The sequence below is a fragment of the Psittacula echo genome (assembly GCF_963264785.1).
Source record: "Psittacula echo genome assembly, chromosome: 1".
Taxonomy (NCBI): Eukaryota; Metazoa; Chordata; class Aves; order Psittaciformes; family Psittacidae; genus Psittacula; species Psittacula echo.
This window is the reverse complement of record NC_137735.1, coordinates 61,903,938-61,916,595: the sequence shown is the minus strand read 5'-3', so window position 1 is coordinate 61,916,595 and position 12,658 is coordinate 61,903,938. Positions and strand designations below refer to the sequence as shown.

General features: G+C 44.8%; 1 protein-coding gene across 1 annotated transcript in view; it reads right to left on the bottom strand.

The window, feature by feature from the left end:
- RASGEF1B (RasGEF domain family member 1B) overlaps positions 1-10,952 on the bottom strand; it is a 28,417-nt gene extending 17,465 nt beyond the window's left edge. The window contains exon 1 of the mRNA XM_080620820.1: positions 10,899-10,952. The gene's annotated coding sequence lies outside the window, so the exon portion shown is untranslated. The remainder of the gene's footprint in view (positions 1-10,898) is intronic.
- Positions 10,953-12,658: the final 1,706 nt, after the last annotated feature.

Below are 12,658 nucleotides of genomic sequence, written 5' to 3'. Positions count from 1 at the left end.
ATTAGCTAGATTCCTGGGGACCTGAAGCACCGCACAGAGAGCCACAGACTTGCTGCTGGCAGCATGTCCAGACAATGCAGGCATTCAAACCAGCCCAGGACTGAGGGATTCACTAAGTAAACAGTAAGAGAAAGCCAAAAACGGCTGCAAAAACAGAGGTGGATGGTGAAAAGGGCCTCCTGGCCTACGTGACCTGTGCTAAACACACCTTGTGAGATGCCAAAAGACATCAGCATTAAAATGGGAAAGAGTGAGGAGTCTCCATGTCTGAAAAGTGACATTAGTCACTCTGCGCAGTTGCTCAACCACTGATCAGTGCCATCCAGCCCAATGAGCTGGGAGAAGAGAAGAATAAAGTAAATACACGTGCCACAGCACAAGGGAATGAGGTGTGGGATTGAACAAAACAAGGTTCTCATACAAGAGAGTTCAAATCACCGCGCAGGTGAGGTGCAACCCACCTGCCACGGCCACGCTCTGTAATGATAAAGCATGCTCCATCCCTGGCAGTGTTCAAGGCCAGGTTGGACAGAGCCTTGGGTGACATGGTTTAGTGTGAGGTGTCCCTGCCCATGGGAGGGGGTTAGAACTGGATGATCTTAAGGTCCTTTCCAACCCTAACTATTCTATGATTCTATGATTCTGATGCATAAAGACTCTTGGTCTTTCAGGCTCTTTGCAAGGCTAGCAAAGTTTAAGAATCAAAATATTACTAAGAAGCTGACAGCATTCCCTTCTGCAGCATTTCCCAGGTTTTCATGCTGTGTAAAGCTCACCATGTGTGTGACCGCGAAGTGCAAACCACAGACTTGGACAAATCCAAAATGTTGTCACTAAGTGCTCCATCTACCCAGGTTGTGAACACTTCCAGGGACAGTGATTCCACCACTTCCCTGGGCAGCCTGTTCCATTGCCTGACCACCCTTTTGGTGAAGCAGTATTTCCTAATATGCAGTCTAAACCTTCCCTGGTGCAGCTTGAGGCCACTTCCTCTTGTCCTATCACTTGTTACTGAGGAAAAGACATCAGCCACCTCCTCATTTTACTTCATCTTACACATGCACGCTATATATTACTACCCATTAAAATACAAGGCTTTTTAAAAGGTCAGCAGGCAGTGCTTCAATTCGAGTAAGTCCCAAAGGGAATGAGACTTTTTTGAAGCTTGCAGTCCCCTAGCTCTCAACACAACAATTACTCCCAGGACCCCGTGGATCTTTCTTTAGACAAAACCTAATTTGAGACACACAGAACCTCCTAGTGCCTCATCAAAAGGCAGAAGTCATGAGGTCATTAATAATAATACTGATTCATGACAATAAAATGCCCAAGTCTGGCCCTGAAAGGTACATATTGGCTCATTTGTTTGCTATCTATTTCAGGAATGTCATTCCAAATGTCTCTCCAGTGGGGCTCCTTTTATACCCTGGTCGAGTCTGAGATGTGGTCAGATATGGGTACGTAGGCCCATGGGGTCAGGATCCAGCTTCCTGCCCCTGCATCTGCTGAACCAACACCATACGGGTGGGACAAGAGCTGCGCATGCAGGGAGCAATCCCAGGATCTTGTCTATGCAGGGAAGCCTCCATGGGCTTTGGTCAGGTCCTTGTCAGGGCTTTTGCTGGGGTGGGTGTACCTGCCACAAGGAAGCTGCTTAATAGAGATGGCTTAGTTCTGCTTCAATGACAGATCAAACCGTACAACCTAAGAGACGTTCTGTATGGTCCATGTTCAGACACAAGAGGATTTCACTTGTAAGCGAACAAGACGCAGGACATGTTCTCCATGTGATGAAAAGGGCTGATATCAAAGTGTGACACAGATAAACATAGCATAGCCAACAGGATGATTCATACAGCACATGCACTTTTCCAGCAGGACTCCTTTATTACCATGACCTTGACTCTTGTGCTGCATTTTATATGGAGTTGGAGACACAAAGCAGCATGCTTAGTTCTAATTAGCTCAGGAACTAAAACCACCAAACCCTGCCATCAGAATAACTCGAGTGGAACTGAAATTTGGTCACAGAGCAGAATCTGGTCCACAAAGCCTTGGCATATAGATTAGAGGGACCTAGGCACCTAAAAATATTGATAAACCACAGCAATGTCTGACATACACAAATGAGGAAAAAAAAAGGACAGGAAATATGATTCTCATGAAAACATCCTGAGAGTTAAAACTGGAACTTTTTAACAGGGCTTTGGAAACATTTGGCTATCACTAACATGGAAAACATTTATCTCTCCTCTCTTTTCTTTTTTGGCTGTGTTTTTAAGAAGGAAAAGAGTGGTGGGGGTGTTTTTATTAAAGATCTGACTTGAAGGAAAGAGCAATGAAATAGTTTCCTGGCTCTACCAGTGATGTTCTCCCTGTGACAGAGAGACATTGATAACTCTGCATTGTGGAAAGAGGAATAAAACTTTTTTTCTGCATTTAGTATCGTTATGGAGAACATGAGATCTTGGGCATTAAGGTTCAAATTCTGTTTCTGAGTAGCCTCTGACAAGAAAGAGGTCTCAACCTTCCCAGTAACAGTAATGTAAATAGAAAGCCAGAGCCCAAGACAATGTGCTCAAACCCCCACCATTTCCTGCAGGAGCTGAGTTGCAGTTTGGCAAAACTAAGGGAATCAGAGATGCAGCCTCCAGGCTGCCAAGTGCTTGTCCAAACCTCTATGTTCAGCAACAGAAAAAAATCTGATTTCTACCAGCAACAGTGGAAGGTTGCATTGGTTTGTTTTCATTTACATTAAAGAGCTCAATCTGCATGTCAGGTGTACAAACCAAAACCAACAATATGGAGAGCTTGCGTCCTTTATAAAAGCACCCACTGAAGGGTTCAGTAACCCCCACGAAAGGTGCCATTTTCAGCTCCTCTGTTATGTACAGATATCTCCCATACTACAACCCTCAACCAGAGGAATGGTGACTGAATTTGATGAGAGTCCCAAGGCACACCTCCTTCCTCACAGAAGATGCAAACCTCAGGTGTGCTGTTACAACCCCTCAGAGATGCTTTACCATACAGTCAGAAACCCCAAACCACATTTAGCAGGTGATTACCATCTCACATTATCCTTAAGGATGCTATTATAATATTGAGGTACGGCAAAACAAAAGACTGCTGGAGAAAGGACTATGAATCTTAACAGCTTGCACCAACCTGGGAAAGTCTGAGCAAGTCATAACGAACCTCAGCTTTAAAATACAGAAAGGAAGCAAAAGACTAGGTGCTTGCCAGCAACACCCAGCTTTCTCTTAAGTGTTTCTGAAAAGTGTGGCGTACTTCAGACAGTAACACAGGCTACACAAAGCAAAAGCATACCAGACACAGAGATCACTGGCTGCATTTCATACAGCTGGGTGTGTTTGATTTGCTTACAATGCATTGTTGGTTTGGTGTTTTTTTTTTTGCACTGAAACATAAAGTGAAATTCTACAGCTGAAGCTATTGAGAAGAAAACTGAGAACCTCCCCTATTGGTATTCCATATGCCTTACTTGCAGAAACTAAATTCACAGAACTATCCCAACTCAAGTCTTCTTGCTTTCATTCTTCCATGAAGAATTTGCCATGCAAATCAGGTAGTGTGACTTCAGCAACAACTTTGACTTACAGCTCCTCTGTATATATTGTCCTTCCTAGAAATACTTCCTATTAACTGTACCTTGCAAGGGGCAGAGTACAGAATGGTACTTCATAATAATGTAGGAGATGGAGAGAGGAGTGACATGGACTTTTTTCCTAAAATTGAGAGCAAGATGAAGAGCAACTCAAAAGGAATCCACCAGAGAGGACCAAAAGGACTAAAACTATCCATAGGTGACAACTGCTGAACTGTGACATAATTGTAGAAGTACATCTTGCACACATCGGAGACCAGTGAATTGCAGGGTAAACAAAGACCTGAGGCAGGCATAAAAAACCTGACTGAGCCCTGAGATACTTCTTAATTTTCACTAGAACAGCAGAGGATGAACAATTCTGTAAAGTGCTCAAAAAATTATCCGGGCAACAACAGGCTGAAAAGGAAAAAGAAAAACCCCAATGAGCAAAGAGCAGACCAGGAACTGAATTTCAACGAAAGGCATTTTCCTCCTGAATGTGAACAGGAACTCTTTCTTGGATCTATAAATAGATCCAGCTGATGACGCGGGAAGGTCAGATAAAGCACTGCTGACAGATAACTCACGTATGAGAACTTTGGCACAGTAATTAAGCAGATCCTGAATCACTCAAGACTGAAGTCCTTGGATAATGAACTGCAAAATGGATATGAATGGATATGGATGCATTTGTGTGTATGTTTAGGAGCATTAAGAAAAATGCTGGGGGGTTAACAATGCCCCAAATTTCTCAAAATCTGTGGAAAAAGGGAAGAAAACAAGATCCTATTAATAACAATGTGCTATAAATCCATGTCCCTTGCTTGAGGCCTCAAGAATCAACTCCCCTTCTACCCTTTCCCCATATTCTTCTTCTGTGGGTGAGGAAGAGAGATGCAAGTCTAATGATGCTGAGAGTAGCCATGCCGAAGCATTGCTGCAGTACCAGACAAGCACACGCAGGCAAACTATATCATGGAAAAAATCCTAATCACAGGAAAATTACCCAGACCAAGGGAGAGGACAGGACATATGTTCCTCCCAACTAAAGCACACAAACCAATTTGCCTGTATTGCTGGACACACAACAGCAGCAGAGTTAAAACACAGAACATGAAAAGAAGAACGTACGTGTATTAGGTTTCTCAACACACTTGTATCTTGCCATCATCACAAGACAGCTGAGATTTCTATCTGTAGGTTAAAACTGAGGAGGCCACAATTGTTAAAAAGGACAAAATAAGGCTGTTCTCCCATAAATGGAGGGGGAGGGGTGTGTTTAACCTTGTAAATCTCTGACAATCCTACAATTATTTTTTTTTTTATATACTGGTTTCAGAGAAGAAGTTTAAAAACATGAACCATAAAGGATAAGTACCTGTTAGAAGTGACATGATGGATTAGAACAGCAGTAATTATATGTCACAAGCCACCAGAGTCTAGAAAAGTTTAGTCCATTGCCTGTTCCATAGCGACTCCTGTGAACTTTGAGTGATTTACACAGTGAATAAAATGGAAAAGGATGCACAAAGGCCTCCGACCAGCCAAAGCACACAATGAAATACTGCCCATCTTAAACAACAGACAATGCATGTTGCTACTCTTTTACACCTAAATTTATGAGCAGACAGCTGGACTGAAAGCAAAGAAGTTTTGTTAGACAACCGATATTGGGACCATGTTAAGAAACATCTGCCTTGCCAACTATTTCCTTTAGTAAAACTCATAAATGGCCTGTCCTCCAAGCACGTTGTCTAAACCCAAATCAGCGCATGAGTTGAGTGTGATCTCCGCAGTTCTACGTGTTATGTTTTGTTCCAAATCCATTAGGAAAGGCAGCCAGTCTGGTGGCTGAGCAGCACAAAAAATAGGCTGGAGGGCAAAACTGAGAGCTTTGAAATAAGAGTACAAGCATACTAAATGCAAAGAAAGCATACGCATGCTACAAAAGCCTTACGCTTTTCTAACTTACTGAAGCAAGGTGGGTTTGTAGAAGCACACAGCATTCCCCTAACTGCACCATGTGAAGTACAGAAAAGTTTTGCTATTTGTTCTTACATATTACAGTTATAAAAGCCTAAAATCCCACCTGTCTATTCAGCCAGCGGCAGTCTGGCTCCATCAGGGCTCCCATCCACCAGCAAGGTGCAGAGCTCTATGGACCCGAGGAGGTTACCTCCCCAGCCTCCCGCACTGCTGCTCATCAATCAGATGATGAACGGCTGCAGTTTGCAGTCAGGAGTTTTAAGGCAAGCAAACAGCAGTGATAATTTACTTCAGAACATCACGCTGTGAACTGAGTGATTCAGCGGCTGATTCACAGTCCCTCAGCTGTCCAGGAATGGGGCATGGGGTGGGGTGGGCGGCTGGGATCTGCGATGTCACCCGTGCTATGCCATCCCCACCAGTGAATCAGAGCCCTGACACTCATAATTTCTGTAGCATACTTTGTGCCTCACGCGTACTTCACGCTGAAGAAATAGGAAATTTATGTTGTCAATAGAGACGGAAGCAGATTCCCCTACGGTGTCATTAGAAGAGTATCACTGATTTCAATGTGGTAATACATGCCCACTAACCTTGGGGAACATGTTCCATTTTATGTGACAGGGATGTGAACCTCTGTAATACTAACTTATCTCAAGTGACCTAGGGCAAAAGATTTACTTTCTGTATTTGCTAGGGCAGTAGCTAAACGTGTGTCTGAACTAGTTCATGGTGATAACTAGCTTTATCAGGAGCTCTTCACAGATCCCTGCACAGTCAACAGAGAAAGAATCTTTTCAGTGCATAAACATGGCAGCTGGGAGCTTGGATCTCCTTCTGACTCTGCTACAAGCTCCACACGTGGCTTGAGTCAAGTCACTCAGTTTCTCATTACTGCATTCCTGTGCTTGGCAGTACAAAGAAGGATTAGTGTGGGGTTATTTCCTTTCATTAAGTTCCAAGATCTTTTTTCTAAAGGGGTACTGAAGGTGTATCACACTATATTAATGCCAAAAGCACAGTACTAGCCTTAAGCACGAAGCTGTCTTGACACGGTTCCTTCTTCAACCTCATCAAAGACAGACACCTTCTGAATCCAAAAGATGTTGCTCTTTGCAGACATCCATGCTTGGCCTTTTGGTGAAACCTACAATATGCTTCAGAAGAAAGCTCCATTCCCTTTTATAATCATAATAGAAAGCCAAGTTATAATTTACAACAGCAGGCTGTAATAGTGTTAAATAACAGCACTTAATGTAATTTAACTCGCTCTACCTAAAACCTCATCACCATACGTCTCTTTTTCATTTAGATGATGCAGTAAAAATGCTGGTTTAAGGTGAACAGTTCACATAATCTCTGGTTTCCCATTTACTAAGACCTTATGTTTCCATGAACAGAATTTTTACTGACACAGACATAGGCTGAAACCAGTGTTTCTGTAGTAGAAATACTTCAGTTCAAAACACCACAGCAACAAAAAAACAAATACACCTTCTAACATCTAGGTTGAAGATAAAAGAGATGGTCCCACTTTTGCACTTAAGAAAGCAAATACAGCTCTGTATACAGATCAGCAACACTTGCCTCACACTCATTTATACCTGGGCTGAACGTCAGCCAGTGGTTTCTAGACCAGAGCCGGGTCTGAGGTATAGGTACTTGTAAAACAGTTAGCTACAGTCAGCTTGACTGACTCCTTGGGAAATCAAGAAGTTCAGCCAAACAAGAAGAATCAAGTCCAGCCAAACTGACTGAAGAGGTTTTTTTCCCTAGTCTAGGCAGGGTCATAGCAGGAATCTCCTCCACTTACACACTGCAAGCGCTGATTTGTGTCAGCCTTCAAGAACCAGCATCAGTTCTCATGCTCGACTGGATGTGGACCCTTGGGCTTTGCAATTAATGGGTCAGAATCTCCTTGCCTTGAAACAATTACACCTATTAAGTCAACACACAGTAGGTATGGTATTGAACAAACATATACCATGAAGAGATCATTGTAAATGCAGCCTAATGGTGTCTGAATCCCTGCAGCGTGTTTGAGGGAGGATCAACCTGCAGCCCTGATGGGCAGGTTCTGTCAGGTCAGCGTGCTGCTTTCATGAGGAAAGCACCTGGCCTTGTATCAATGAGACCAATTATCTCAGAAAATATCCCACTCCCCAGTCTGACTCAAGCATATTTATCCTCTGTCTTACTGCTTATGATTGTGCTGGCTGGTGCAGACTCACAGCTTCCCAGGCTCACCTCTCACCTGGCATGTAACCTGGTATTTCTGGCCCTATTTCCAGATGCAACAAGACACAAGCAGAGCATTTGACCCTGCAGGAGGGGCAGGTGACCTGGGGAACATTTTACTCTGGGGAGAAGATGCATTTTAATGAATCAAAACAGCCAAAACACGTGGATCTGAATCATGGAATGCATTTCTAGAGCTGCCCAGTTAAGAGTGAGCTGCATTGTTTCCATGATCCTGTTAATCTTCTAATTAAGAACACTGCCACACTGAATATTATCCGTTCATGTTCCTCACTGTAGTAATTTCAGGGGTTTTAATACTACTTCTCACAGCAGCTATAATAGAGGAGAAATTAGCAATAGCTTTCAGTGAGAGGTAGTCTTTGCCTCCTGTTTGTAAATTAGGCATTGTCCTTGCTGTGGCTGCTAAATGACTCTGGAACTTTTGTTTGCAAGCTCATTTTCTAGCCATGTGTTTATTAGATGATGTGGCTCAGTCCCACAAACCCACGCCAAGTAAAGGGCACTTGTCAGTGCTTGCAGAGTACACCTGCGTATCTACTAACATTCAGGAAAAGATGCTTAAGTGTTAGCAAGCACAAATTCTGCCTCCTTCACTGAAACACAGGCAACCTATGCAAACCAACAGCTTCTTCCTGTACTGCCCAACCATCTACTGAACAGCAGGAAGTGCTCAAATGACTGGACAAAAGGAAGACGTGTTGAGACAAAGGCAAAATTAGCTTTTTATTTAGAAACATTGCATAAAGACATAAAGAAATAAATGGTTCGGATCACCTCAAATATCGACAGCTGACTTCTGCCATGCTGACCATGCTTTAAATGAAGACCATACTTCAAATTAAACCACTTATGACAGCTACTCTGCACAATGCTGGAGCTTTGACGCTAATCTCTCCAAATGGGTGAGAATGATCACAGTTACTGGAAGGAGCTGTCAGCCCCACAAACTAAGCAGGGGGACAGTTGTGAAGAATGACACACCCACATCAGGGATGTGCAAGAGAGATGAGCACCACAAAGTTGCTCTTACCCCAGTCATTTCACTCAGCTCCCCCCACGTTTTCAAAGCATAATGGCACTCCGGTTAGAATCAGTACTAGCTGACTGACTGCAACCTGCACAGAAAAAGTTTCTAAACCCTCTGATTTACATAGGAAATCTCTGGGGTTCAAACCATCCAATATTTCTTACACCTCCTCTCTTTGCACTAGGCGCCTAGAGCTTGATATTCAGAAAAGCTTACAGCCACAATGTGTGTCTGTTATCAGGGGCTTTCAGCATCTTTGACCCCAAACATCACTTAACTCTTTCACAGATGATCACTTCAGAGGTGCTTGAGAGTACCAGTTCTAACAAGTTTTAACCATTTAGCATTGCAGCACTTTCTCAAGGGTAACACCAATGCCCAGGTAGCCATGTGATCAAAGGTAGCTAAAGAAGGATCCTGCCCATGTTGTCATTTCTTTTTCCAGCTCACATTCCTGCACTGATGGGGTATTGTTGAACTGTGCCTGTCATTTCTGACACGGGTGTGACAGCAGCTCACCCTACAGACCATGAACAGGTACAGTGACTCACTGCATTCCCCAAGGACTGTTTAGATAACTCATACAACCGGAGCACGCATAACACCACACTGTGCTGTCCCCAGAAACCTCCACAGAAAGAAACCATGAAGAGCGTGTATCAATGAGGATTCATTGTACCATACTAAAAAGCATTTTACACAGTGTGTGGCACTGCTATGAGCTTAACCCCCAATGAAACAGTAATTTCTTTCCTCTTTTACAAAGAGTTAACAGAACCTATAGTGGCTTGTTTCAGTCCTGCTTGTTTAAGGGCGTAATATCCCCATCACTACTCCAAAATCAGAGCTGGGTTTTACCTATTACGTCTCTCCAGCACAGCTCACCAGTTAGACTCTTGTCTTGAGTATACTCAGCATTGATTTTCAGCTGATTACCAGCTTCTTTCCAAGACATCTTATTTGGAAGCTGAAGGTTAAGTCTGAAGGACCCCATCCCTCAGACGCTGTTCTCGGCTTTCAAATTAAAGAAACAGAATAGACACCGGGTCCTGCTTGCCCAAGTTGCGATTTCTCACAGACAGCATGTTGTGTTAGTCCACCGCACCTATAATCTCACTGAAAGCAACCCCTCGACACTCCCCACTTAGAGAGATAGCTGTCTACCTTAGGCACAGAGTACCTCTTTGTTCATGGTTCGTTTGACTTTTCAGGCCATTCTTTTCCTTTGAGAGGAGTCAGCTCTCCTTTGCTGCATTCAGCTCCTCTGAAACTGTTTTCCTTATTCCTCAGTGCTATATTTAGCTTTACACACAGGCAGACAGGGAGCCACTGCTTGTTGTTAGGACTGCCTTAGTTTACAGACTGGCCTAGGCGCAGTAAATGTCACTGATAAGCAACACATTGGCCTTGGGTCATTTAACAGCCACTCTCCATCTGCCCCTGACCTGTTCCCACCTCATTCACCACGGGCAAGTTTTACCATGTTCACACACAGCGGATGCCCCGCAAAAGAGAAGCTCATAAACACACTCGGGTGACACCACACACCCCCCCACCTGTCCTGCCACACACCTATTTCACACAGCCCTACAACCACAGTTTGGCACATTACTGCATTTGCATCCCTCCCTTCCAAAAAAGCAGCCATCAGTTGAACTGATGGGCGCAAGAACAAGCGGGGAAAGCTTCTCCCAGGACTATAGCCACAGAAAGGTCACATCGTGCAGTTTTAGGACCCCGTTCCATCTTAATATAGGGAAGGGGGCAGGGAGAAGGACCCAACCACTGCACCGCTAAGTGCTTTTTCTGCTGGGTTGGTCTCTCTCCCCTTCCGACTATCCTGATTTCCCAGAAACAAGCATCTCTGGCTGTATAGAACCGGGTAGCTTGTAAGGATATAAACACCAGAAGGAAAAAGACCATCCTGGTGGGACTAGCAAGAAGACGGATAGATAGACGGATGGATGGATGGACAGACGCACACTCGAACGCTGCAGACACCCCGGACAGTACCTGAAGTGGCCGCAGGATCTCCCAGCCCCAGCCGCTGATCTACTGCCTGCAGGAGCACATCGTCTACAGCTTGGTTTAGCTTGGCTTGGCTTAGCTTGGCTCGGTTCAGCTCGGGTCGCCACAGTACAGTATAGCACGGCACCGCTTAGCCCGGCTCAGCTCGCCACGGCTCCCTCCTCCGCCGCTTCCCTCGCCTGGACTCCGCGGGCGGAAGGCGGAGCGCCTGGAGGCGGGCGGGCTGCTCCCCCGTCCCGCCCCGCTCCGCTCCGCCCCGCCGGGCACCCATACACGGTACTGCCTCCCCTCAGTCTCTCAGCTTGTATTTTCAGCTAAGGGGGTTTCCTGAGCCCAGCGCCGTTTGTCTGTTCAGTGGCCCTCTGGGGATCTGTCCTTCCAGTACTCATCCACTGCCGCCTGCAGCCCATCCACAACATGCTTCAAGAAGGACTTGTGCAGGCGGGGGTGGGGGTTGGAACTAGATAATCTTTAAGGCCCCTTCCAACCCAAACCGTTGTGTGATTATATATAATCGTATAACTCGGCTTACTAGCTTCCATCTGATATGCCCTTGCTCTTGCATGGAGTAACAAACACTTTGTTCCTACTCACTCTCTCCAGAGCACTGAGTTTTCTCCATTTCTTGCACAGCATTCTCAGTCACCGCTTTTCCAGACTGGAAATTCCAGGTCTACCCAGTCATTCCATGAACAGCACCTAAATCTCTTTATGATCCTTGTTGTCCTTCACCAAGGTTTCTGCAGTGCTTCTAAACCCTCTGAGATGAGGGAAACAGAGCTGCATGCACACATTTAAGGTGCAGTTGAACCTGAGACTTAGGAAGCAGTACACCAACTTTCCATCCTAGCAATGCCACTCCTCAGAACACCCAATGAAGACCTTCTGACTGTGAGACAGCAGCCAGGTCAGAGCTCATGCTTCACATATGAAGCTAGTGACATGCATCAGATCTTTCACAAATTGAAGAAAAACTGTCCCCAGTAGTTGAACGCCTTTGCCCACGTAACTCCCTTTCTGGAATTGGGACTTTCAGCTGCATGTGATCTCACTGTGGATTCTACAAATTACTTGCAAGTCTTTGAGTTCTGGGTTCACACAGAAGCCTGCTCTGTCCTTTTGCACACTGTCATGTATCATGTGAAGTATAACAAAGCGATATTGCAGTGTTACTTCTGGAGGAAGATGACACAATGCCAAGTCAGAAGTCACAGCACTTATACACGTATCCTGGTCCTTTTCCTACTTTGGTGAGTATATCGGAGGATGGTGTTAGGTGCCTTCCTCAGTGTCATGGTTGAACCTCAGCTGGCAACTAAGTACCACACAGCGGCTCACTCACCACCCCCCTCTGCCCCAGTGCGATGGGGGGAGAAATGGGGAAAAAAGTAAAGCTGGTGGGTTGAGATAAGAACAGTTTAATGACTAACATAGAGTACAACATAATGCTAACTATAAAAAGAGAATTAACAAGGAGAGAGAGCGAAAACAAAAAGGGGAAGGTAAAATACCCTGTGAACAACAGTGATGCACAATACAATTGCTCACCACAGCAGCAGTCGGCCCCTCACGGTCAGCTCCCCCCAGTTTATATACTGTACATGAGATGCTGTGGTATGGAATAGCCCTTTGGTTAGTTTGGGTCAGGTGTCCTGTCTCTCCTTTCTCCCAGCTCCTTGTGCCCCTCCTCACGGCAGAGCATGAGACTGAGAAGTCTTTGATTGGGTAAATGCTACTGAGCAACA